Below are 27167 nucleotides of genomic sequence, written 5' to 3'. Positions count from 1 at the left end.
AATAGCAAATTCTTTTTTATAGTATCAGATCTCTTTTTATGTGCTTTCCACCAACATTCAAGTAGATGAATTTTCCTATCTTTTTTTTTGCCAGAAAATAAATCTGTAAAATGAAAATCATGTGAAAACACATCTGATAGTGATCACCTGGGAAGTCTCACTGGCAAGGCTGGTGGGACAAGACTGAAGCCGCTTTTATGGTCTTGGAATAAATATGAATGATATGACCAATTACACAGATCACATTTCAGGTAACAGCCAAATTGTAAATAGTCCCACAGTTCCTATCTAATTCATGAATGAGAAAATAGTTGAACTGCAAAAACAAAATTGTGGTTTTCCAGATTCTCTTTCCCAGTTGTCTTTGACAGCTGGAAGAGGAAAGCGTGGGGCTCAATTACAAATACATGACACAGCCTGCAAGCACAGAGCTTCTGAGCCTGGCCAGCAGTGCTGATGATTGGTTTTCATGGATCGGTATTTTCACTGGTCAACAGTTTGTTCTGTCATCCATTTTGGACTGACCTCTCTTTTTTTGAATTTTCAGATAGCCTTTCTTAGTGAGGAATTCCTCACCCATAAATACAGAAATATAAAAACATAAACGGCCACCATATGAGGAGCAGATGAAGGACCCTTGAAGATCTACAGCCAAATATTCGCATCTCTGTGATAGGGATCTAGCCAACATAAGCATGTAGTTTGCATCTACATTTTTGGCACCTAATGAAATAGTCTTTTTAAAGTAACCAGCTCATTTCCCTATGGAGAAGTACATGCCTTTGAAGGTCTTCCAAGGAGATACGCTCTATGGAGCAGAAGCACCTAAATTTCTCTCCATCACATGAATAGGAAGCTTTGATAATGTTCACCTGCTCTCTGAGACACCTATTTGGCAGCGGCTGGAGCATCTGTGGCCCTCAGTCCACACTGACCAGGGAGCCTAAACTCCTTTTAGGAACCACCTCAGCAGAAGCCAAAGCTGCAGGCAAAAGTGATGTGTTTTCATCTCTGCAGGCTGCAGCCCTCCCTACCTGTTCACTGAAGTAATAGTCTGTTTGGGATACTGCATGAATGTGCAGACATGCAAAGCTTTGGCAAATGCAACATCAGTTTTAAATACGTCAAAATTCAACTGCTGAAGGGAACACATTAACTCATACCATGATGCTCACATGTGTTGGTATCTTTTTTTTCTCTCACAGCCAAGAGGCTTAAAATACTCAAAAGCATTAACAGAAAAAAGGGTTGGTAAGCATTACTGCTTTCTATGCATATAGTTGTCTATTTAAATGCCTATTTATATATTTAAAGGACAAGACACATCAAAATACAGAGACACACAGAGACACACGCATGCACTCATATATTCTGGAGATTAGACCAGAAATAGAACCCAGATCTCCTGATGCAAAACCTTTTGCTTTAACCATTGGAGAATAGGTGCCCCTAGCCTTACAGGCTGTCAGATTAAAATGTAAGAGGAAAAGAATCACAGAAACTTCAAATCAAAGCATGAAATTGAAAATCTGTCAGATCCGTAAAATGAAAATTCTCTCCAAAGGAAAATTCTGACACGATCGTATTTTCTCATGAAATTGGAGCTGGAAACAAGGTCATTCTGGAAAAAAAAAAGTGATAATAATAATAATAAATAAATAACAAACCCCACTCAGCATCAGCCACTTCAGTAAGAGAGTCTGAAAGGTTTTGACAAGTACTGTGTCTAAGCCAAAAAACCCCAGGGCTAGATCTTCCACAAGAATCAGAAAACTTAAAGGGACATTGTCAAAGTTGGTAGACCAAACATTTGAGCTACTTTAAACTCAGAGTAATACAGAAGGGTTCATATTTTTCTTTATTAAAAAGAACAGCTGAAAGATATTTATGAAGACTATGGTGATATGGTTTGCATATTTATTTTGTAACTAAGGATAACAGGCTTTGCCACATTTTTTTGCTGCATTTTAAAGCCTCACTTACATTGTAGGTTGAAAGATTAATTTCTAATTAAAACATGCATTTTTCTTTCCTTTGCTCATACCAAGAAAGCTACGGATAAAATCCAGTGGAAAAAAAGTGAGTTAAAATGGGACACAGAGAGGGGGTAGGGGGGGAACTGTTTATTTTTAAGTGCAGCATGGCATCATTCTGTTATAAAAATCTGGCACAAACTGATTTTCTGAAGTGCTGAGAACCTACAGCTCCTTTGAATTCAACAGGAGATCTGAGCACTCAGCAGACTTTCTGGGAAATCAGGCCACATTGCTTTAGCTTCCCAAGACTTAACCCTGCAACAATTTCTTCACGTGTCTAGTTTGGCATATGTAGTTACTCCAGCTGGTGTTAATGGGACACTCCATTGTCGTTACGCTGGCGTTTGTGCGAAGATTAGTGGCTAGATATCTCACTTAGGTAGCACAGATGTAATCCATCTGACTGAAGATGAATGAAGTCTAAAGCACACAGTGTGAGCCAGTCACACCAGGCTCTAGTTAATGGAGGAAACGGGTACTTCTTGGGCGCAGGTCATCCCTCCCAAGCCCAGCACACAAATTAAAGCACAGGAGCATTCAGGAGCATGTGCGTGCATCACAAACCTCTGCAGGAGGTCTCAGTGGATCCCACTGACTTACATGAATATCCTTCTGGGTTTTGATGTGTTCACTGCCAAGGCTCAAAAAGTCTGCATGGAGAGAGGGGTGGTAGGGAGGATAAAACTGGTTGGTATCTCCTAGCCTACCACAACTGGTTCCTACATTACTGGCCACATCTGTTCACCAGGGCCAAGGGTTAGTGTCACATGAGGGGCATCCTGGTGGGACATTAGGTTTTCTGCAACGTATATAAGGCGGGTCAGCACCTCAGAAGGGCTCCTCAAAAGCCAGCATGCTAAGCAAGATTAGATAAGGATTTTAATATGAAAATATTGCTAAGTCACCTGGCAGCATGTAGTTGGTCCAGGATATGAGTATGTTACTCTTGAATTAGTAAATAAGCAAACCAGCATTTGCATTGGTTGGTACCTTGCGTATTTATCCATGTTTCCCTTCTGATCCTTTCTCCACTGGTGTCTCTGGAGCATTTTAGGATGGGAGCCCAGCTACACTGTGGGGACATTTAGGGGCTGATCCCCTTGGTAAGGAAGACCAAAGCCAGCCTTCCTACTGGAAGAAGCCTTATGTTGATACCAGGACACTGTATCTCAGGGCTGCAAGGCTGTGGCGTGTTTTTGCTGCCTTTACTGTGAGGAGAGTAGTTTCCTAGAAGATGACCTGGCACCTGCAGGCCAGGTGCCTGCATCTCTGCAAGTGGGTCATTAAAATGGGGACTGGAGATGTAGGCAACCTCCCTATTGCCCGTGGCAACTTCCCACTAGCTTCAGCCTATAGACACCTCAAGGTCACATGTATGTGGCATGAAGAGCCGTCCGTCTTGCTGGATACTGTAGTGAGTACTGAAGCAAGACAAAGCAAGGCACTGGAGAGGCCAGCTACCAAGCTGGCAGCCATCACATCCCAGAGTGAGAAGCCCACTGGCTGAGGAACAATTCAGGATGGCATAAATGACATTCATGAAGAACCACGTGTGTCTCATCCTTCACCTCAGCAGGACAAGCATTCAGGGAGTACCTCTGAGCATTGAGAAGAAGGATGCCTTCATCTTTTAAACTCCAAATCCCATCCCTCACCCCATCACCAGGCTGCTTGGAAAGGTAACAGCATTGCCCAAAGCTGCAACAAGCAGTGATGTGCACCAGCAGGAACACCTTGGTCTGTAGTGCCTGCAGAGACACAGAAGGCCATTGCAGGCTCTGCACGCAGACGTCTTCTCAGGGGAATTGAGGCAACTGACTGACATGCACCCCTTCAGTTTTCAGCCTCAGATTTTTAACAGCAAAAGGACATATCTCTTGCCAGTTGGAAAGCAGATGGAGGGGGCAAGCCTTACACTTGTGTCTCTCAGAGATGTTGGCTTCAGCCTTCAGATTGAGACTCCTCAGCCCTTCTCCAGCAATAAGTGCTTGAAAGTCTTTCTTCAAAACTCAAGAAGAGATCATTCTTTCCATCACTGATAGGACATATTTGGTGATGAAACAAGATCTTATTGAGGGTGTGGAACTCCCTCCTGTACTGAAGAGATTTAGACCACAACAGCATTCTTGAATGACCCACTGCGAAAGTACTTCCCAGAGAAGATCACTCGAGCTTGAAGCTGTTCCACTTTGCATGTAGTCAATAAATATTAATTAGGTGAGGAAGAGAGGAAAAAATAACCCCTCGCCATGGGGAGGGATATTTTTTATGAAATTTTTTAATCCTTGGTCCTCTTTTCTCTGGCCAAATAAACTTCAAATTTTCTGCAGTGAGAAGACTGTTCTCCCCTGCATGGTTGTCTTGGATTTGCGTGGCAAGGTTTCGGTAGCAGGGGGGACTACAGGAGTGGCTTCTGTGAGAAGCTGCTAGAAGCTTCCCCTATGTCCAATAGAGCCAATGCCAGCCGGCTACAAGACAGACCCACTGCTGGCCAAGGCCGAGCCCATCAGTGACAGTGGTAGCGCCTCTGGGATAACATATTTAAGAAGGGAACCCCTCCCCCCACACCAAACAAAACACCAGGACACAAACTGCAGCTGGAGAGAGGAGTGAGAATATGCGAGAGGAACGACCCTGCAGACACCAGCTCAGTGCAGAAGGAGGGCAAGGAGGTGCTCCAGGCGCCGGAGCAGAGATTCCCCTGCAGCCCCTGGTGCAGCCCCTGGTGAGGCAGCTGTGCCCCTGCACCCATGGAGGCCCCCGGGGGAGCAGAGATTCACCTGCACCCGGGGAGGACCCCACGCCAGAGCAGGGGGATGTGCCCGAAGGAGGCTGTGACCCCGTGGGAAGCCCACGCTGGAGCAGGCTCCTGGCAGGACCTGTGGCCCCGTGGGGAGAGGAGCCCAGGCTGGAGCAGGTTTGCTGGCAGGGCTTGTGACCCCGCGGGGGACCCACGCTGGAGCAGTCTGCTCCTGAAGGGCTGCACCCCGTGGGAGGGACCCACGCTGGAGCAGTTCGGGAAGAACTGCAGCCCGTGGGAAGGAGCCATGCTGGAGACGTTCATGGAGGACTGTCTCCCGTGGGAGGGACCCCACGCTGGAGCAGGGGAAGAGTGTGAGGAGTCCTGCCCTGAGGAGGAAGGAGCGGCAGAGACGATGTGTGATGAACTGACCCCAACCCCCATTCCCCGTCCCCCTGAGCTGCTTGGGGGAAGGAGGGAGAGAAAATCAGGAATGAAGTTGAGCCCGGGAAGAAGGGAGGGGTGGGGGGAAGGTGTTTTAAGCTTTTTTTTTTTTATTTCTCATTACCCTGCACATGTTCTCATTCCTCTTTCCTACTCAGTTTTGACTGGCAATAAATTAAACTGATTTTTCCCCAAGTCGAGTCTGTTTTGCCTGTGACAGTAACTGCTGAGTGATCTTTCCCTGTCCTTATCTTGACCCATGAGCTTTTTCATTATATTTTCTCTCCCCTGTCTAGTCGAGAAGGGGACTGATAGAGTGGCTTTAGTGGGCACTTGGCATCCAGCCATGGTCAACCCACCACAACGGTCTGTCTCAAAATAGGAATGAATTTGACTCCCTCAAGCTGTCTGAGGACAGAACTGAATGCAGATCTCCAGTATTTTGGGGGTGGTCCCCAGAAAGTGACCCTTTGCTGTAATTCACCAGCTACTGTGTAAAACATTGTCATTTTCAGCTGCACAAACTGTCTGATTTTGGGGCAGGTTAGATCCCATAAATTTGCTTGAGGCATGCCAGGCAGAGCCAGTTGGGAGATACAGCAAGGGAACACAGAGTCTGGGAGTCTTAAAAGCATGAGAGCTGTTCAGTTCTGGTGAGACATATAAGAGTGGGCATAAGAGGATGCAGATTTAAACTCACTGGGGAATGGGGGCATGTAGGTTTCTATGGAGTTATATTTAAGGACTTTAGGATATACATGTTGTTTGAGGTGAGTATGTCCGTTTGTTGATTTGCGCCCCAGTCCCTGTAGGGTGAGACATTCCTTCTTAGGAATCAATAGGTATATCAGAAAAAAAGGACTGACCACATTCCTTAATGTATTGTGACCCAGTAGGCTGCCTGGCTAGCTACGTTATTGTTTTTAGTCATGGTAGTGTGATACAAGTGATAAAGAGCAGCTCAGGAAAGCGATGTTCTGCTTGTGCATGGAGACGTAAACACTGACAGAGCTGACATTTAATTGCATATATAGTGTAAAACCAGGAGACAGCACTAATCTCTCACAAATCTCTCCTTTTAAATTATGCATAGAGATCACTGTGTCTCCACTGTAGATTGTTTCCCCCTGCAGAAATTAATCTTGTAGCTGCCTCCATTCAAAGGACCCTCCAGCAATACCCAGGGATGAGTCAGCTTTTCAGGCAGAGGAAACAACTCTGGTCCCTGCAAGTGGCTGAGAAAGTCTGTAAACTTTGACTCAAATTTAGTGTAGCTCTGCTCCTTTTATACTCATTTTTCCTGCAGCTGATGAACCCCTGAGTTGGCTTCATAACGTCCTTTGCACTTTCACACTTCTGCAGTTCATTCTGGTTCAGCCCTGGTTTCCAGTTGAGCCTGGTGGTCTTTATTGTCTTGCTCGCCATAGGGATCAGCATCATGACAATATCCATGCAAGGGGTTAATCATTCACCTTGTTGGCCCTTTCATTGTTTACAGAAGAAAAATAGTTTGCAAAAAACCCATATAGGGACAGCGAGTCCCCAGGAGTCAGGGTTGGTAAAGGTGGACAGGGAGGCAGGGCTTACCCAGTGGCATGTATCAAGGTACCATGTGGTGCAGAGAGCTACCTAGCTTTGGGAGCCAAAAGTCTCAGTCTTAAAAAGGTTATGAGAAGATGAAGGGGATGATAGGAAGTATTTTGATTTTTGCCAAGACATCCTTGCTTCTTCCTCTGCCACAGAAGTAAGAGTGCAGCACATGAAGCTGACTGCGCTTGTCTAATCCGCTTTGTTTTACTGTTGAGGATTGAGTGGAGGGACCTGAGAAGAAGAAAGTGTCTCAGAAACAAGTCCATTTCGGTGGACTGAAAATCCACCCCCAGATTTCCTGTTGACAGTCACAAGAATTAGTTAATGAGGCCTCCATGGATGTCAACACAAGTGCAGCACCCGTTTCAGTCTGTTCATTTGGCTTTGGGAAGGAGGTAAACTTGGTGATTTGGTGAGGTCATCTGGAATATGCTGTGACTATGTCCTCAAACCAGCTGCATTCCTGTGGTCCCAAAAGAGACTATGCTCATTGAAAGCATCACTTACAAATTAGTGTGCTAGCATCCATTTAAATTATTATTCTCAGTTTTTCTCTTTGAATGCCTGGACCTGGATTCCCTGTGCCTAAATCACACTCCTCCTTCTGCCTAAGACAGTGCAGGAGCACATCCTTGTCTCTCCAGGGGAATAGCTTGAATATTCCTACTTGATGAGGACAACTTAGTTTCATACCAGATGCTAGAGATGCCACTATCACGTATTTCTACCCCATAGCTGGAAGGCACCCATACAGATCTCCTCTTGTCCAAAGCAACTGCTCATATTCTTTGCCCACTCAAGTCTCTTGGTTGGGTTTATAAAAAAAAAAGGCAGGGAAACACCTGTAACCAGTGTACTTGTTTTTCTAAAGAGTCTGGGCCAAGGGATCTCACACACAGATTTCAGCTTATGGGTTCTTAACAGTTTGCTGGCAGGGAAGATTTCTTTGCTCTGTGAGTATTTGAGGGGAGTGCTGTGGTTTGTCTTCCCCACTTGGTGACCTCTGCATTTACAAATAAGCAGAGATTCCACCTTAAATGACTTTTCTTCCTCTGTGAGGAGTAAATTGTATGCTATGGACCAAATTTTTCCCAAATGCAATTCCATCTGTAGAGACATGGGCATGGATCAAGACATAGTTCACAATTCTTACAACATATCACAAATGCGTTTCTTTGTGTTGACCTAATTCTCTGATCTGATTTGGAGGATAAACTCTGAAAAGTACAGAACTATTTTTCATTAAAACAAGTATTTGGTCACCTTTGTTGAACTGGAATTAACTACCTGCACACCAACAAGTGGAGTTCGCTTGCGACGTCATGTCCCAAATGGAAAAATGACCAGGCATCCATGTTTATGTCAAGTCATGCTCAAAAAATAGTGAAGAAGGACAAGAACTGTAGAGCTGTGCCAAAAGCCACAGGAAATGCCAAGAAACATGGATTTCCTAAAGCTTGAGCATGCTAGGATAAACTTTAGTCATATTTCAACAATGTTTAGAGCAATCCTACATCTGGCTTTAGTTCAGGTTCATTCCCAATAGAAAGATGTGAAACAAGTAGCAAAGGAGGTGGATGAACTTTAAGAAGGCCTTGAATAAAGTTGACAGAGACACCAACAGATAAATTGCCTTAAGCTTTGAAAATTATTTTATTTAATTTAATACTAATCTGAATCTATTATTTTTCGCCCTTCCTCGTTTATCACTGGGACCATCTGCATGAGAATGGAATCTCTGTTTCTTAGATGGTCCTTTGCTGCCGGTGCATGGCCACTGGCACATGGTGCCATGACTCCTGCCGTGCTGTAAACCCTGTGGCACTTGGCATGTTTTTTGACTCCCATCTGATGGGACAACAGGAGTGGCAGTGCACGTGGCATCATCCATCTCTCTGCCACATGCAGAGCTACATGCCACATAAAGAGTCCTTTATAACATTATAATTATTTCTCAACAATAAAGATCATACCCCAGACACAAGGGAGAAGAAAAAGCCTACCTTATAAAGCTGTTTTTTTAGGCTTCTGGAGCCTTCAGGATTTTTCTATGGGGGTGGGGATCCCTGCATGGGGAATTTAAGCCTGCTGACAATAACTTTGTTTTTCTTTTCTCTCAAGGGAGGGACTGAGAAGCTGTTTATGGGCCTCACAGGGTCTGTGCTTTGTAATCTGATTGTAATTTATTTTTTTGAAGAAATACACCAAAATCCACATGCTGGTCTTGACCTGGTGATCAGTGTTTAGTCTTCAATCAGTGAACTCGCTGAGTGGGGTGAGCGGGAGCAGAGCTTGCATGATGTTTTTATGCAAAATTTCTGTAGTAATAGATTTACCAAAAATGATTGTATGAATATTTCTTTTAAAATGTTATGCAGCAACAGAAAACAAAAATCATTCTATGTTTTCCCTTTCTGAAACAAAATATGGTAACATCTCTTTAAACATTTGCTTGGTTAGAGAGAGACCTGGACCTCAGCTCAACAGTAGGGTTTCACCACCCAGAATCATAGTCCAGATGCTGCAGGTGAGAGTGGGGATGATGAAAAGGGCTTCAATCCTCCACCGTGGTCAGCTGACAGACTTCATCACGCCGAGAGTCTGGTTTGATTTTCTGCCTGTCCAAAAAATGTCTTCAGACTTTCAGACTTGCAGCTGCAGAAGCTGCATGGTTGTTGGCCTCAGAGCAGCTCAGCCTATTTGGTACCCAGCCCATGTGGTCTGCATGTGCTTCATTTGCTCACAGAAAAACACTACCCTTCAGATTTTAGGTTTACTGGGAGCCTTGTTAGTCTCATAGGAAAGCATGGCTGGCTCAAAGGCAGGGGTTGTTTTGTCTCTCACTTGGTGCCTTTGCTGGCGAGTCATGACACTCCCAACAGGGTGGAGATGGGTATAATATTCCTACAGCAAGCACCCTGCTGCTGGCCCAGTCGTTTGCAGGGTAACCCTGCTGCAGTCCACACCAGGGGCCTCTGAACAGCTGCTGCAGCACTGTGTCCTACAGACATCCGTAGGGGGATATCATGGGCTGGAGAGAGCCCACGGAGTTTAGCTTCCAAGGATTTTACTTCTCAGTCCTTTAAACAATAATTGCACTCATTGCAAACAAAGTAAAGGCTGTGTATGCTCCAAAATGCTAATGAATGTTAGCACCATAGATGGTCAAACACTCCTTTCATTGGCTTGGGAAAAATAAATGTGAGAACCTTTTCAACTTTTTATCTTAAATTGCCTTGGATTGAGGCCAAAATTGCGCCATTTGTTTTTGTGTGGGTAGACTTCTGCAAATGTCAGGCAGCGAGAAGGTTTCTGCACAGATGATGTGGGGCTGAGCTGGATGAGACCAGTTGGCAGGTCACAACTTCCAGTCCTCTTGTAGGACTTCAAGCATGGGCTCAACTTTTCAGTACAGGGAGCAGTTCTTCTAAGTCGAGGAGGTTGTTCACAGTACAGGAGTTTAAACATGGGTGTAAACCTCTGCATGACGAGGTCTGAGGTTATTATCTGTGCAAACGTGGCTGGTGCATTATAACTAGCAATTGTTAAGAAAAGGGCTTAGAGATACAATCACAGCTTTAACACCAAGGATTATGCAAGAAAATAGAGACAAAAGGGGGATTCTTTTTCTTTTATTATATTTCTCAGTGCAAGTATTATGAAAGGACTCTACATGCATTTTTTTCATCATTTTCCCACAGTCATTTATTATAATCTCTTGGAAGAATCAAAATGAAACTTCAGTCTTTAAAGGAAAAATTTGCCCACTCATGCATTTGTTGTTATGTACATGTTTGCGTGAGCTCAGACGGTGCCATGAAATGTAATTTATATCTGACCTTTGAAAAGCCACAGCTTATTTGGGGAAACCGCATACAAAGAGTTAAAAGAGTTGCACAAAGCAGATCCCAAAACCAGGTAGTGAGATGCTAAGTCTGACAGTTTCAGCAAGTCCTCTACATCAGACTAAAGCCTGCAAGATACATTTTAAAATCACGCAGGAAAAAGAAAAGCATGCTCTTCTAATATGGGTCAGAAACACTAATTAGCTGAAATTGTTTCTCATGATCAGTAACTCAGCAGTCCTCCTCCAGCCTCTTTGTTAGAGAATCTGCATAAAAAAAGCAACAAACAGCCTCCGAATCCTTCTAAACACCAGTCGGGCTTAAATTTATCTCCCATAGTGCTTCCTTGTGACGGTGGTGATGACAGCGTCGATTAGATAGGGCTGGCACTTCACACCGTGTGTCACTCCTCATTATCTGGGGAGAGCCCCTGTGAGAGGCAGGTGCCGGGGAATGAAAGATTAGGTGCAGCGGGTGTAATCAGCCTAAATCCCTCACTACCTCCGCTGAGCGATAACAAAATGTAAGCAGCTCTCTTCTTTCCAGAAATTCTTCCCCACTTTCACCATGCTCGTGAGTCTGCAGGTTTAATTACCCTAACTGTGGCTGAGAAACCGCATGGCGGAGACCACCTTTTCCAGGGTGAGGTTGGTTCTGGACTGCAGGCTTGTATTCCGGGCAATTTCTGTTCTCTGAGGAGCACGTGCAGTCCTAATTACGCCGCCTGAAACCAACACGCAGAAGTTCACCTCCCTCCCTTCTGTGCAGATGCTTAAGCTTTTCTTCCTCAGTTTCGGCAGATCCTCTTTAATTGTCCCTAATGGCTCTCACACTCCCTGCAAATAAGCAAGTGAATTTTGCAAGTGAATGAACATAATGAAAAAGCAAGGTGTGAGGCTTGGCGACATGGACTGGATTTTGACACTTGTCGCATTAGTTTTAATACTTCTTAATGTGCCAGTCAATGTTCGACAGTGCGGCTGTTGGAAATGAAGTTCCAGTAATGAGATCTAGCAAGCTTCGTGAATAAAGAAGACAACCGTTTTTCGGCGCCAATTACCGATGAGAACTACTTGGGCTTTCTGCACGCTTTCAGAGACAAATTGCTCCTCAGATTTGAAATGAGAGCACTGGCTTCTTGGGAGAGAGCCAGGCCACGCTGGGTAAGACTCAGACACCTGGCTATGGGAAATGATTCATGCACGCTGGCTGCAGAAAAGAAAAGATGTAGCTAGCTTTGGGGAGGAATCGGCTACCACTTACTGCCTTCCCAGGCTGTCCCAGGTATAGAGTGTCTGCAATCAGCTCTCCTGTTAGAGATATGCATGGGAAGTCTTAAAGGAGGCAAAATAGGCAACTGCCATCCACACATGAGAAATTATGGACCGCAGGAAAGTGAATGGGCAAAACCCAAACATTCAGTACTTGCCAGCAGTCATGATTCAGGTTACAGCTGCTGAAATGGCAAGCATGATGAACGGAAACCTCTCAATGTTTCACTGGAAGGCTGGGGTGTTAATGAGGAAGAACAGCAGCAAATACTCCTGTCTACCAAAGAAAACAGCATAAAGCCAGCGAAGGAGAAGTGTGGCAGTGTGTGGGGAAGGTGAAGGGCAGTGTTATGGTGGTGGCTAGTAGCATTCAGAATCACTGGCCACAACCAGCAGCTGTGGGTACCCCTTCTCTGTCCTGCCAAGGCAGTCCCCCACCATCGACCTTACGGTTTAATCATGGCTGGACGAAGCACCAGAGGATGCACTGCGGGGAAGACTCTCACACTGCTGGGAGGTGAACTCCAAGCTCTCTTTGACTTTTTTGTCATACCAAATATGTATCAGTAAAACCCACATGGTTGCTGCTTGGATAGATGCATATAAGATGGTCCCAACGACGCACTGATGTGACATTGCCGGGCTGGGCAGAAGCTTTACCGCCTGGCTGAAATGTCTGCCTAAGCATGCCGGCCTTCCCGGGGGTTCAGATGTGCCAGTGGTCTCCTTCCAGAGACTGAAATCCAGCCAGGGGCTTCTGTTTTCTGCTGGTGCTCTGGGTGTTTGTCTGAAAAATAAAAGGATCCTCCCATCTCACAAGGAAGCACAAGCCAGGGAGAGGCCCAGGGAGAAGACCTGGATTCCAGCTCAGACTGCATCTCCCTTAAGCTGCTTAAAAAAGCAGCCTTGCATTTTGCAGCTGCCCTCAATGTGTGCTGAGTCAGGCCTGCATGCAAAAGCTGTGTTTTCCACTGTGAAGAGGTAAATAACTACGCTCGGTAGAGTGTTAGGCCCGTGCAATGATTTGGGAGGAAGAAGAGTTTTCCATGCCACCCTGAGTCACCTCATGCCCAAATCAGTGGGCTCAGAGGAACATCTTCCCCTCTCCAGCAAAGTCCATGGCTTTGCGCTAGCTGGGAGGCAGGCATGATTTGGCAACAGCTGATGCAAACGTTTCCCAGACCCTGGGGGAAAATATTTAGTCATACAAAAATCCCAGTTGGTTGCTTCATACTTAAACTGCTGCCCTGTGCGGCTGAAAAGTTAATTTGGGAAAAATGGTCAGATGACAAAGGAAGGAAAATATAGTTAAATGGTCTTAATTTTATTTTTAACAATTGATGTCGCTGGTGGATGTAGTAATGCTGGACATAACCCTTATTTAGAACTCTACCATTTGATCTTTGTGGTCACAGAGCATGTGTTTCAATGTACTGAACATGAAAATAGGAAAAAAATCCACTGCTGACTGTCTCCTCAGGAATGGGGCTTGAGCAGGAAGAATGCATCAAGTGAAATATATGTTTTTATAGGTGGCAATTTCTCCATGTTTTGTCTTCTTGCATTTAAATCCAGTCATTTCTACTCTGTGCATGTTTGCTTTTCTGTATGAAAATTGTAACCATGCGGAGTGTTTCTAGTGTTGTGCTAATTGCAACCAACTCACAAAAAGAATATTTCTTTTTTGATATTTATTAAATGTCACTGTTTTTCCAGTCTTGCAATCTGACCCATAGGCTGAACAACTCTGAGCTCCGCTGAACCCTTGCCAGGTATATGGCCAATTATTGCAGCCTTCTCAAAACAGGAATCTCCCTCTTCTGCATGTGCAACCACTGTGACACCAAAATAATCCAAGCTTTTGGAGACTACACTTGGGCTAGGTTGGCAAGAAGAGAGGAGCTACTTTTGCACTAAGGCATACTTGTTACTGATCAAGCTGAAACCTGATTCCTGAAACAATCCCCTGGGAGGCATCATTATTGCTTCACCTTCCAGAAATATCACATACAAACAGGCAGGTTCTTCTGATGACTAGGCAGGTAGTCTTGTCTATGAAGAACAGTTCACCATCACTAGGAAGGCAGAGTGGCAAGCAGGTCTGCAAATGCCCCAACATACAAATCACCAAGTAAAGCCCCTTTTCTACTGCCAAGGGGTGGAAAACACAGATAGTCACTACTCAGATCTTATTTCACTGTCATATCAAAGACCCTAAAGGCGAATATTTTTCAAGGATAAGTAATAGAGATGTTCAAAAGCCAGAGTATGGGAAAGCTAATGATAGTTTTGTCTGCATAGGTAGCTAAGTCTGCTCTCCAGGTAAGAAAAACACATCAGATATATGCACATTTGGCCACTTGCAACCTGAAGTTTTTCTGCTGCTCCAGTGATGCTACAGGCCCTCCACATGGTGCTTGGCCAAGTCTTGAGCACAAATCACACTGTGACATGAAAGTCAGTTTTAGAAGGATACACAAAACCTCTTCCCACAAACAGATGTTTGGTATCCTGGACAATGAGCTGTGGCTCAGCGTTCATTCTCATTACATGAGCATGGAAATCCCAGAGGAACTGGGAGTTGGTAGCCCTCATAAGCTTCCTGGCATGCCCGGTGGAGGCAGAGAGCCTGGGAGTTTCTAGTGGCCTCTTACAAAGCTGCAGAAGAGGAAAAAGTAATCTAATGCATACAAGAGAGCAGTGGAGAGAGTACATTTTACAGAAATTTTCTAGAAAAGCCCTCAAGACTAATTGTGTGAAGTGGTTAGGAAAGTATAACAGCCTTCAAGATATGCTTACCACTTCTCAGAGAAGACAGCATGAATTGGCTAGATCCAATATACTGCTCTGCTCATCAGCTAGGTAAAAACTGTTGTTAGCCCTAGCACACCGCATGTTGTGCACAGGATGCCCATGCAATAGGTTGTATATCACTTTCTGTGCATAAAAACTGAAAGCCAGATGAAGAACTGCAAGGCCTGACCAAGGAGATGTACCTGATGTGCTCAGCAGAGGTGTCTACAGCCCCACATGTATTTGGCTAGTCCATGAACCGTGAGGATTTGGAGGGTTAAAAAAAGTAAAGTTCAGTGCGTCAGTCAGATTGAGAATGGTCACATATTTGGCCTTTTATTTTAGAGCTGACCAACAGAATTGCTGTGTCCTTTGGAGGACTGACACAAGAAGCACCTTCAAATCTTCCTCACTGTCCGAGGGGGAGGTGGGGAGGGAAGGAAGGGATGGACAACACGGCATTGGTGTGTGAATGAAAAAGTAGCTGGAAATTGCTGTCCTCAGGGTCAATTTGAAGCGCTGACTCACTGTGCAAAATTACCGTGCTGTGTCAGCTGATGGCAGTGCTGATGAATCCAGGAGAACATCACCACATGGAGGGAGCACGCCAACCCAACCCATGTGTTGCAGTGCTCTGTGTCTCACCCAGCTTGCCTTCCCAGATAGCTGGGGGGCTTTCATAGCCACCAGCTGTTTGTTTATTTTGGGGTTTCTAGTCGTTGCTACGGTACTACTGAAAATTTGCATCCCCAAAACTACCTTGTTCTAACCTGCTCGTTGTCTAGACAGCCCGCGCTGGAGGAGGAAATTATCCACGCTATAGAAACTGCAGCCTGGATTCCTGGCTTTTTTTTTGTAGAACCAGGCAAACAGAAAGTACTTGTCCTACTTTCTAGTCAGTAAGCTGAAATTCTGCATGTTTAATTATAAATCAAATAATTGACTACAAAGCTATTGTGGTATGGCCTTCCATGCTGTTGATGGTTTTAATTGCAAACTGTTACATGATGTGCTTCAGTAACAAAGAATGAGCCCTGAAGTAGAGGAGGAAATGTCCTACTTTGACTCTATTTTTACAGTCAGGATGCAGGAAATTTTCTGACGTGTCATTCCTCTCCATGATGGACATGAACAAAAGAACTGAAGGCCACGTGAGATGCCAGCTGGGGGGTGGTGCATTCAGCATTTGTGGGGACTGCATGGGAACTTGCTGCAGGCTGTTTCTGCTGCCCCTTTTTCAGGGCTCACCTTCATGAGAGTCACAGTCTTCCTGATCCCCAAAGAGGAGCTTGCATGGCTCACCCTGGAGGGGTGAGGCAGACCATGGTGTGTGTGCTGAGAGCCTTCATCACATCAGGCAGCACCCCTGGCTGGCGGTCACTGATGTGTGTAAGCAGAGGGTGATGCCACAGCTCCCAAACTCCTCAGTGCCCATGGTAGCACTCATTGCATAAGGAGGCAGGTATACCTCTCTCCTCTCCCCTCTCCCTGGCTCCAGGGGTCCTAATGGCCCCCATCCCCCTGTGAAACACTGTAGAATAGCAACCCTTGATGCCAGGGCCTGTAAGAGGAGTCCCAATGGAAGCTGGAAGCTCTCCTTCCCTCAGACTTTCCAGTGGTGCCAGGCACAGGGCTGACACACACTGAATCCTCTGGGAGATGGTGGCACCTGCTTCTGCTGGACCAGACCACTGTCTCTTGTTCTCCCACCATGCTCCATCTGCTCAGTAACCTCCTTATAGGTACTGGAAGGTCTCCCTGGCGCTGTCCCTTCTCCAGTCTGAACAAGCTCACATCCCCCAGCACCTCCTCACAGGGCAAGTGCTCCAGCTGGGGAGCCCTCTACTCGAGTCCCTTTGGTCATCAATGACTTTCCTGAGTCAGGGGCCCCAAAACTAGACACAGTACTCCAGATGTGTTCTAGCAAGCAAAAAGTAAAGGGAGATAATTACTTTTCTTGGTCTACTGGCTAAGCTTCTGTTGATATTGTTCGAAATACTTCTTTCCAGATACTACTGTTTCAGGCATTCGCCAGGTCCCATATTTACTCCATGAGGTGAGTGCTGCCTTGAGTCCCAGAGCCTTCCCTGTTTGGTGAGGCCTCTCACCCTGGCCCCACAGAGCTCCTGATACCCATGTGCCTCTCCTGCCCAGTGCCCAGCCTCTGGGGGCTGCCTCCAGCCCATGCTGGGGACATTTCCACCAACTCCACCAGAGCCCTCTCCTTGCTGCAGAATCCTTCCCAGGCACAGAGTGGCGAGATCCCATATGATGGAGGCATTGGCACATCTGGGGCCATCGATGGAGGGACTGTGTTGGAGGAACTGTGTCTCCAGTGTTGGACCTCCAGCTGAGGGAGGTATCAACACACTGGAGAGACCTCAGTGGAGGGCCATCAAGGCAGATAGAGGGGGCAAGAGCACTTGTCGTATGAGGACAGGCTGAAGGAGCAGGATTTGTTTATCTTGAAGAAGAAATTGCAAAGGCGGGGATCTCTTTGCTGTCTGCAGCTACCAAATGGGAGGATGTGGAGCCAGGCTCCTCTCAGAGGAGCACAGAGAAAGGACAAGAAGCAATGGACAGATCACAGCAAGAGAAATTTTGATCAGGTAGAAGGAAAAAGTATCACAGAGAGGATGATTGAGCACTGGAACAGGCTGCCCAGGGATGTGGGTTCTCCATACTTGGACACACTCAAAACCGAACTGGACACGGCCATGAGCAACTTTTTCTAATTGGACTTGCTTTGAGGAGGGGACCTCCTGAGGCCCGTCCAACCTGAATTTTGGGGGAATTTTATAATCTGGAAAATTCTTCACAGAGCAGACAGCATGGATGTTTTCATTGAACTGTGTCTTCAGCAGTGGGAAAGGAACACTTGTGCACAACTGCACCAGGCAGCAGCCCCTCAGCTCCTCCAGAGGTCCTGGCTGCTCTTTTCCACTCATCTCATCCATCTACTCCTGCCCTCCCCACCCAGCACCCCACCAGGCTGCAAAGGATTATCTAGAGGAAGGGTTTGGGAGGGTGCTTGTGCAGTACCTGGAGCACACTGAAGTGAGAAAGGTGAATGAGATTTTCCCTCAGCAGAGCAGGATCCTCACCTGGGTTGGAGCCAGGACACACTGTATGCTCAGTGTTGGGCAATGAGTGCTGATGGGGAAAGGCCATCTGCCCTCCAGTGCCCCAGGAGGGGGTTAGGAGAAGGCTGGAAGGTGGTGACTCAAACACAAATGTCTCAGAGGTAAAAAGCAGTGCTGGTGGCAGGCGCCTGTTGAAGGTAAGAACAGGTACAATTTCAACAGGTCAGGAGACGTGGGGAGGGAAGAAAAAATTTGTGTTGTGTGACCAGACATGCACAGACATGCAAATCTCTTAAAAGTGATTTTTTTTCTCTCCTCCTGTCCCCAACTCTGTTCATCCCTGTGAATCTGTACCTGCATGGAAGGCCTTCTCAGAAGCAGCTGTAAACTTACTTGCTTTCTTTTCCTTAGAAAAGAAATCCTGAAAGCCACCACCAAGATGGACTGAAAAACACTCTCTCCTTCACCCATGGACAGGAAAATCTGGAGCCTTTCTTTGTTGAACACAGAGACTGAGCAGAGCCAATTACCTGCAGTGACAAATAGTGTTACAGCGAGTCTTTGGGCAGAATAAATGTAAAATCCTCCAAGTCAGCTACGACATCTTTCAGGCATAGTTAGTCATTGAAGCTGAATATCCCCAGCTGTGTTAAACTGTTAAGCTGTTGAGTTTCCGTTTGCAAGCCACTAACAAAATGTAAGCTAAAATAGTCTTGCTGTGCCTGCTCTTGCCTAGCATTGCTGAGGGAAATGAAACTTAAAGCCCAGACCAATTCAAGTTTCTTGGAAAAACACCCATGTCCTTCATGGTAGTGATGTGTTCCAGTAGCTTGCTGCCAGAGCAGATTTTTTCTTTAGCAATGTCTGGGGATGTGACTCCTTAAACAGGGACAAGTGAGCTGCTGCTTTATTGTATAATGGAGTTTCTCTTGACCTTGCTCTGCTAAGCGTACCGATGTGGCTGCACAAAACAGAGCTCCTCTGTGCTCAGGGAATTTTTTGATCTTGCATTTCTTTAAGTAAGGAGAGAGATCCTTTTTCCTTTCTCTTGTATGCAACAGCAGTTTCTAGGCAGTATTGACTTAAAATCCTCTATTTTTATATGACTAACTATAGCAGCATAAAGCTAAATGGTTGAGATTACTGCAAGAACTTGAAGTCCAACCTCTAATTTTTTTTGACCAAACTGCAGCATATGCATGCATGAAGACAAAAAACCCAGAAAGTATAAGGGGGCAATCAACAGGACAAACCAACTGACAAAACTGGGATTTAAAGCTAATATGGGGAAGCATAAATCTCCCCGAGCCATTGCGTTATTTCAGCATGAAGCGTTTGTGGAGGAGAGCTGTTTTCCCCTCTTCCACCCTCCCCAGCGGGTGCCAGTCTGTGCATGCCCCACGCCAGTGCCTCTCCAGCTGCCAAAGGCACAGCGTAGGCAGCTGATCCTCCGCCAGTGAAGACTGATGCGTTGGGGTTTTTTGTTGATGTGATATGAAGAAGCAGAGAAAGTTGTTGCTATGGCAGGGGGCTGTTTAGCAGGGTCACCTCATGCCAGGGGGTCCAAGCATGGCAATTCAGGGGGTCTGGATGGCAGCCCAAGACTGCTGGGGCCATGCTGAAGGAGGGTGACTCCTGGTGAGGAGGAGGAGGATGAGGAGGAGAGGATTCAGGCCTGCACCCCGCTTGCAGGTGGTGGTGGCATCCTGCCTGCCAGGGACCTGGCAGAGATACCCGGCTGCAGGGGTGCAGGCAGAGCTCCCCGTTCCCCAGGGGAAGGGGGACCCTGTGCTCTGGTGGGCGTCCAGCCACTGCTGAAGCGAGACCCATCCTTGGAGAAGTTGGCTCCAGCAGAGCAGAGGGTTTTTCTTCTCCACCCTTATTTCTCTACAGCTCCAAGACCAAATGATGCTGGCTGCTGTGTTGTGCGAAGCACTGTTGCTGTGATCTGTATAAATAATTACCAAAACCTTTGTTTATTAATCTCTGATTAAAATCCTAAGTAATTTAGATGCAAATTAACTGCTTCGCTTATGATCCTGGCGAATGGCCAAGCCGGCCCTCTGCGTGGCAGAGCTGGCTATTATCCCTGGCAGCTATGCTGCTCTTGGGCATTTGATACCCCGGCAAACATTGCTAAAAACTCCTCAGTGGCATGCTAAACCCCCCCGCAAGGTGCAGAGCAAGCCTGTGCCAGTGAGGGGTAGGAGGTACCTGACGGCTCACTGGCTTGGAGGGCTGGGTGAAACTTCTCCCTGCTTGGGTGGGACCAGGCACCGTTTCCCTCTTGTCCCAAAAAAGCCCCAGTGCACAGCTGCTGAAGCCCGTGCATTGTCAGCAGGTGTGTTTGAGGGGCTGCAGACCTGACCCCAAGTGCTGGAGGACTTCTGAAGGATGGTCTTTGCACAGTGACAGGGGAGGGAGTTGTGGGCAATCTCCTTTTTCTTATAAACTTCTGGAGGGTAAGTTACCACTTTGGCAATTGTCCTGGTTTCGGCTGGGATAGAGTTAATTTTTTTCCTAGTAGCAGGCATAGTGCTGTGGTTTGGATTTAGTAGGAGAAGAATGTTGATAACACACTGATGTTTTTAGTTGTTGCTGAGTACTGCTTATACCAGTCAAGGACTTTTCAGCTTCCCATGCTCTGCCAGGTGCACAAGAAACTGGGAGGGGGCACAGCCAGGACAGCTGACCCAAACTGACCAAAGGGCTATTCCATAGCATATGACGTCATGCTCAGTATAGAAACTGGGGGGGTTGGCTGGGGAGCAGCGATTGCTGCTCGGGAACTGTCTGGGTATCAGTCGGCGGGTGGTGAGCAATTGCATTGTGCATCACTTGCTTTGTATATTATTATTGTTATTATCATTATTATATTGTTATTATTATCATTACTATTTTACTTTATTTCAATTATTAAACTGTTCTTATCTCACCCCAGGGGTGTTTCTCACTCTTATTCCTCCGATTCTCTCCCCCATCCCATTGGGGCAGGGGGAGTGAGCGAGCGGCTGTGTGGTGCTTAGTTGCTGGCTGGGGCTAAACCACGACAGCAATATTCTCAGCCATGAAGGAGCACAGACAGCCCAGCTTTTTCTCAGCTGTGTGCAATGATAGGGAAAAATACCCAGCTAGAGCCTCATGAAGGTAAAAGAAGCTATTTACTAAATTTTTTTTATATTTGTGGCTAATGAGTTTAAGGTAAGCTATTGATTAGATGGATTTTGGTTTGGTAGCTGAAGACACTAGTACTGCTAAGCATTTTCCAGAGTAAAAAACAGGTTTCAAATGACAGGTTATATCTCTCCCCCTGCCCTTTCCAGGGCTGGTGACAGGTGGAGAGAGCTGATGCTAGAGACTGAGGCAAACCTGTGATGGTTGTTGCCATGTTTCTGCACTGCCTGAAGATGATCGTTCCCATTGTCCCACCGCAGCGACTCCATTTGTTATTCTACTATTTGAAGTAATGACTTTTTTCAAAAACATCCTCAAATTCTCAATTTAGTGAAAAAAATCAGCTCTTTTAAATCTAGAACAATTGTTATTTTTTTATGTATGTATGTATGTATACAAGGAAAAAAACAGTGAAAAGGCATTCTTTCCTATTGTCCTCAAGGAGACTACACCATCCCTGCATATCTCACCAGCAGTGCGATGATACACTGGTGTCCAGCCAAAAAGCACTTGAAAACTGCTGGGGCCATGTCCTGTACAGTCCTCTCCTGCAGGGATGCAGTGGCATGGCCAAAAGAAGAGCCATGCTGCTTAGATGGCAGGGCGAGCACCAGGTTTGAAAGCCAAGTACCATTTTACATTACAGATCACAGTCTTTAGCAGACTAATTCCTAATTAGAGTCCCGTGGTATAGGCGTAGGAAGGCACTGCTGTGCTCCGGAGATCAGCAGGGCTCAAGAAGGATGCTTTCCTGCAGACGCCCGAGCTGCAAATCCTTTGGTGCCTAGTGGGGGCTGAGCCCTGATGGAGGGGTACGGGTAATTTGTGGTTGCGTGGAGCAGAGACTGCAAAGACTTTTCTTCAGTGGAGCGTTGCCAGGATGTCTCCATCACCTGGGTGCCTGGTTTTATGGCATGGGTAGGACTGGATTTCTGAGATGCCCACCCCTCCAGGTTGGGTCCAGCCCACCCAGCGGGCTGCGAAGCTGTGGGAAGCCAAGAGAGGAGCATGGCCCTGCAGCACACGGGCCAACGTGACTTTTGCGTGGTGCTCAACAGCTGCAAAAGCTCTTCCTCCGTGTCACTGTGGGAGAGTGCTGGTGTTCCTCCAACTTGAAGCTGACATGCCAGCAGCTGAGGATACTTCAGCAAGTTAGGCAAGCTTGCTGTTGTACCAGAGCCCCGAAAGGGGGGGATTCATTACCTTCTAAGAGCGCAGATTGCTAATATAAGTTAATGGGAGCTCATGGTTGGGCCTGAGATGATAATATTTTCCATCAAAATAATAGTTTATCATGCAGTGCTCTCTAAGGCCAAACAGAATTGGGCTTTGATGATAGCTGCTTTGGGCCTGAAGACAGGAACTGCGTATCCAGTGACTTGTCTGTTTTTCCATGGCCTGTCAGTAGCTCTAATAAAATATGTTTCTCTCCCCACAAGCTTCAAGTCCTTAAAGCTAGAGCAACAATCCTATTAAAGGCTTGGTTGTTTTGCTATTTAGTGTAACAACTTTTTTAATGAAGGAAAACTTTCCTGCATTTTTTTATGAAAACATAATGGTTGGAAGTAGCAACCAGAAATGTAGGCTTCCACAAATCACACTGCAAAAAATGACATTAAATCTTGTAGTAAATGGGCTTGGCTGTTCACAAATTCTTTCATATACTGGAGCGCTTTCCATCAAAACCCCCTGCTGGGCTCTTAAAAGCAAATTTAAAGAATTTCTGAGGCTTTGGACTTGCTCCAAATTGTGCCATTGAGATAAAAAATGCTCAAAAAATAAAACCACTACTATTTTATCTTATGCTGATAATATGATCTAATTTGATTGTTGTTTTTTCCCTTGACTGCCTGAAGTGAATTAGCCTGCCTAAAAGGGAGGTGAAAATAGATCATTGGAACCAACTGAAGCAGGTACCCCCCTGAGAAAATAATCTCTTAATTCCCTAGGCAGTTCCCTGGGAAGGAAACACAGTAATACTTTGTGAGGGCTGAGCAGGTGAACCTGCTTCCCCCCCGGCCTCGGGCACTGAACTGTGCCACCAAACTTGAGAGCAGCTTGGAAAGGCTGTTTTCAGAGCTGAATTCCTTGATTTCCCACCCTTAGCCAAGGTCAGAGCTGTTCCTGGGAGCTACATGGCAGCCGGGAAATAATCAAGTTATGCCGAATAAATCTTTCAAAAATGCTTTACATGGAAATATATGAGGAAAGGATACCTTCCCTTCTAAGATGTTTGCCTGTGTATTAAATACTTTCCACTGCCTCAGGAGAACCCGGCAAGCACACACAGCCCGGTGCATATAGTTTGTCAAAGCCTAATGAACTCTTTAGTGGAAGTTCTCTGTGGCTTTGTGGGGATTAGGCTAGCAACCACATTTGTGCTTCAAGCTGAAATGAATCAGTCTCCGTAGGCAACCTGACTTCCAGAGTGTTTTCCTGTCAAAATCTGTCTCAAAAAAAATTTATTCTCTTCTTTTGCCTTCTTTCGACTCGCCCCCTTCTCCCATGTGCATATCTGTACCTTTGGCACACCTATCCAGGTCTTTCAGGGGTTTCACAAAGCTGAGAAGCAGAAGACCACCTGGCAGCAAAAATATTTCCTATAGGGACCTCTTCTCTCCACTGGATAAGCATTCTCCTGGGCATTTCTGGTCTTCACCACCTCACCACCCTCCCCCCCCCCCCCCCCCCCCCAAAAAAAAAAAGAAAGAAAAGAAAAAGAAGAGGAGATGATTTCCTGGAAAAGGAAAAAATAATTGTCCTTTATGTGAAAGAAGGGAACTAAAGCACAAACCACAAATCTCGTAGAAATTATTCCTTTTCCTCAGAGGTAGGGAACTACACTTCCCCTGAAAATGTTGGAAGAAAACTCAGACGGTCTGTGTCAGCAGAGATAAATCTTCTACCTGCTTCTAATCTACTTGACAGCATCCACAGTGCAGCTTCACACGCTGCATGCATGCCCTTGCTTTGGTTGCTGGAAGCCTGGTCCCTGTGTGGGTGTACTTTCTGAAAATCTCCCACTGTTGCCTACATTCATGTTTCTCTGGTTGTCCTGTCTGTCACCAGAGCTGTGCTGGTGCTAGACAGAAAGGCAGCACCTTCAGGGAAAGCTCCCACATGCATCATCTTCCTGACATGGGACAGGTCTGAGATCGGTTAGGATTTTTTTTTTTTTTTTCTGTATGACTTGTTCTTATGGTTTGTTTCTCTGGGCAGAAACACATGGTGAGGAGCAGCATTACAGCTGAGGGGCCGAGGTGTTGAGTGCATGTTCTCCAGACATTTTTTTTTGCCTTGTGGAGGCAATGGGAGATTGTTGTCCTCACTCTCCAAGACTGCTCTTGGGCAAATCTCATGGCATTAGCAGGAGAGGTATGAAGACACACATGCTACGCATCTGTGATTCCAGGATGGTTGAGTAGGTGTTTCTGCAGAAGTGTGATGCCAGTGAGTTAGTGCTTTTCACTATCTCCACAGCAAGCTGCAGCTGCAGCTGGCAGCAGGAGTGGCAGGGCAAGAACCAAAGTGGTTTCTCTGTCACAATGTGTCTCTTGACCGTCCCTTCTCTGCGCTGAACCATAAGGTGACCATCTGTCTTTCCAAGGAGCAAAGCCTTCATGTGTCAAGTCATAATGCTCAAAGAGAAAAGAACAAGCACTGTAGAGCTAAATGCTCCACCATACTGTAAGGAAGACAACGTGTCAGGAGGTTTAATGACTACATGTTACAGCATGTCTTTCATCCTGGTACTTGCCCACGTGTGTGCTCCTACCCCTATAACAATGAAAGTTTCTGCCCCATTTGCAGGATAAACTACGTATCACAGGAGAAAGCTGCAGAGCATCTGGGTAATCTTTTTCATCTGCTCATGCCTTCAGTACCCGACATGCCTGTTCCAAAGCTGTGCAGCAGCACCTACCACCACTGAAGCCTCAGGATGCTGTGGCAGCCATAGTCTCTTCCTCCTACTCCACTTGAAAGGGATTTTAGGTGGGTAAGACTGAGGCACGTCCTGCAAATCGGTTCTAGGGTTTCATTTGCTGTGGTGCAGGTCTCTCCGCTTCCCACCCTTGTAATTCCAAACTCCCTCTGATCTGTGTGGTCTGACCCAAATCTCCAAACCACAGAACAAATTTTGGGAGAGCACAAGCTCCTGGCTGTTCTGCGTGTCTCCAGAATCTCTTAGTTGTGCGCTTTTATGATTTGATTCAGTGTTGTACTCAAGCCTCACTGGTTGTACTTCTCATCAATGTATGTAACCACATTTCCCACTTCCCATTTCTCTGCTCTCTTAGAGCAATCATCTCTTTTTACAAATGCTGATTATGTCTTGCCCCAAACTGGTCTGGAAAAGACTGTGGACCAGAGGTGCCTTTGAATTTACAGAGGAGACAAGTGACTCTGGGTGCCCAAGAGGAGCAAGCTTTTAAAAACTCCGAAAGCCTTTTCCTTGGCTTCCAGAGGTCGGGTACCCATCATGTTCTCAGAAAGCTGCATGATTTCACCAAACTTAGAAGCACTCAGAATCACTAGTGACTTTCTTAAACTCCAGCATACAGACATGCCAAAGGCCCCTAGCTATGATACATGCCACAGGATATATTACATTCTATGTGCCATAAATCTTCCAAACTAGGTTTGAAAGGATTGTGACAGATGGTCTTGCCCAGAATTTCTCAAAGTTTCTCACCTGTGCCTCCGCTGAGTCCCACTGGGATTTTTTTGTGCCCCACAGGCGAATACAGCTCCGGCAGGGCAGTTGGTGTGGTTCAGAGCACCTCAATGGCTTACCACAGATCTGATCCCTTCTCTGCCCAAGAGCAGGATCAGCTTGTACCTAAGCCATTCGCAACAGATGTTTGCCTAAGCTCTTATTCAAAAACAAACAAAAAATGATGGAGATGTAACACTTTCTCCAGCCAATCTATCTAGCGCTTAATCATCCTTATGATTAGAATTTTTTTCATGTTTATCCTCAATCTCTTTTGCAATGATCAAAGCCCATTATTTCCCATCCTATCTTCAGAATTATTCCCCCATATTTGCAGATAACTTGGATGTATTTAAAGACTGTTATTGTCTCCCTCCAGTCTTTTCCTTTCTAGACTAAACCACCCCATTTCCTTCAGCCTTACTTCATAAATTGTGTTTTCTAGGTCTCTAATTAGTTTTTCTACTTTGAAGAACTGGATTTGGGACATAGGGGTTTTTTTGTTCTCTTAAAAAAAATTAAGATGTGCTTGAAACTGAACAAAATATTCCAGCTGAGGCCTTAGCAGCACTAAATAGACCAAAGGTATGTCAAACAGCTTATAAATGGTGGTCCTGGTGCGGTACCCCAGCACAATGCTTGCAGTTTCTGCATTAGCAGGACATTGTTGGCTTCTCGTGCCACAGTCACTCCTGGATCCTTTTCTGCTTTGTGGTGCTCTGCCCTTGTGTTTTATATCAGTCCCGTCTTCATATATAAGCAACTTGTTATCCGGCTGACAGCAGGACAAATGGAAAATTTCACATTAATGGCATTGCACCTCATCTTTTTCTGCCTGCTGCAGCTGAGCAAGATCCTTCCAAGTCTGTCCCTAATCCTCAGCTCGAATTCAATGGTTTTGCAATTTGATAGGTGGTGACCCCATTCTCCCAGCACGAGGCAAAGTGGTTGCGGTACATCAACTTCTAAACCTCTTCTGCCGATAATCCGTTGCCGCGTTTCCATACGCTCCCCCATGCTGTTGCCTCTTGCCATGGGGGCTCAGCTCTTTGAAGCAAGAACCAGCCTTATGTTCTCTCTCTAGACTGTGCCTAGCATGGCAGGGTCTTGATACATGGTTAAGGATCCTAAATATAACAACAATTAAAAAAATACTGTCTACATAACTGAGAAGCTCCTGTCTGTGGCAAAATGGGAAAGGAGTGGGTTTTATGGGTGCATTAAACTTTCCTTTTGTAGCTCTAAAAAGTGTAATTGAAGGCAGTTTTTAAAAATGAACTGCTATTTTGTTAAGAAAATACTCGTTTGCCGAGGAGAATGGTACATTCCTCTCTGTTAGAATGTCACATTTTCACCTGGGGCATATTCATGAAAATTAAAACTTTGCTTCTTGTTGTAAATCTTTGTAAATTTCCATGAATTTGCCCTAGGTGAAAATGTGACATTTTTACAGACAAGAATGCTTCAATTTTGCTGA

The sequence above is a fragment of the Pelecanus crispus genome, chromosome 1, assembly GCF_030463565.1.
Source record: "Pelecanus crispus isolate bPelCri1 chromosome 1, bPelCri1.pri, whole genome shotgun sequence".
Classification (NCBI taxonomy): Eukaryota; Metazoa; Chordata; class Aves; order Pelecaniformes; family Pelecanidae; genus Pelecanus; species Pelecanus crispus.
This window is presented reverse-complemented; position numbering follows the sequence as displayed.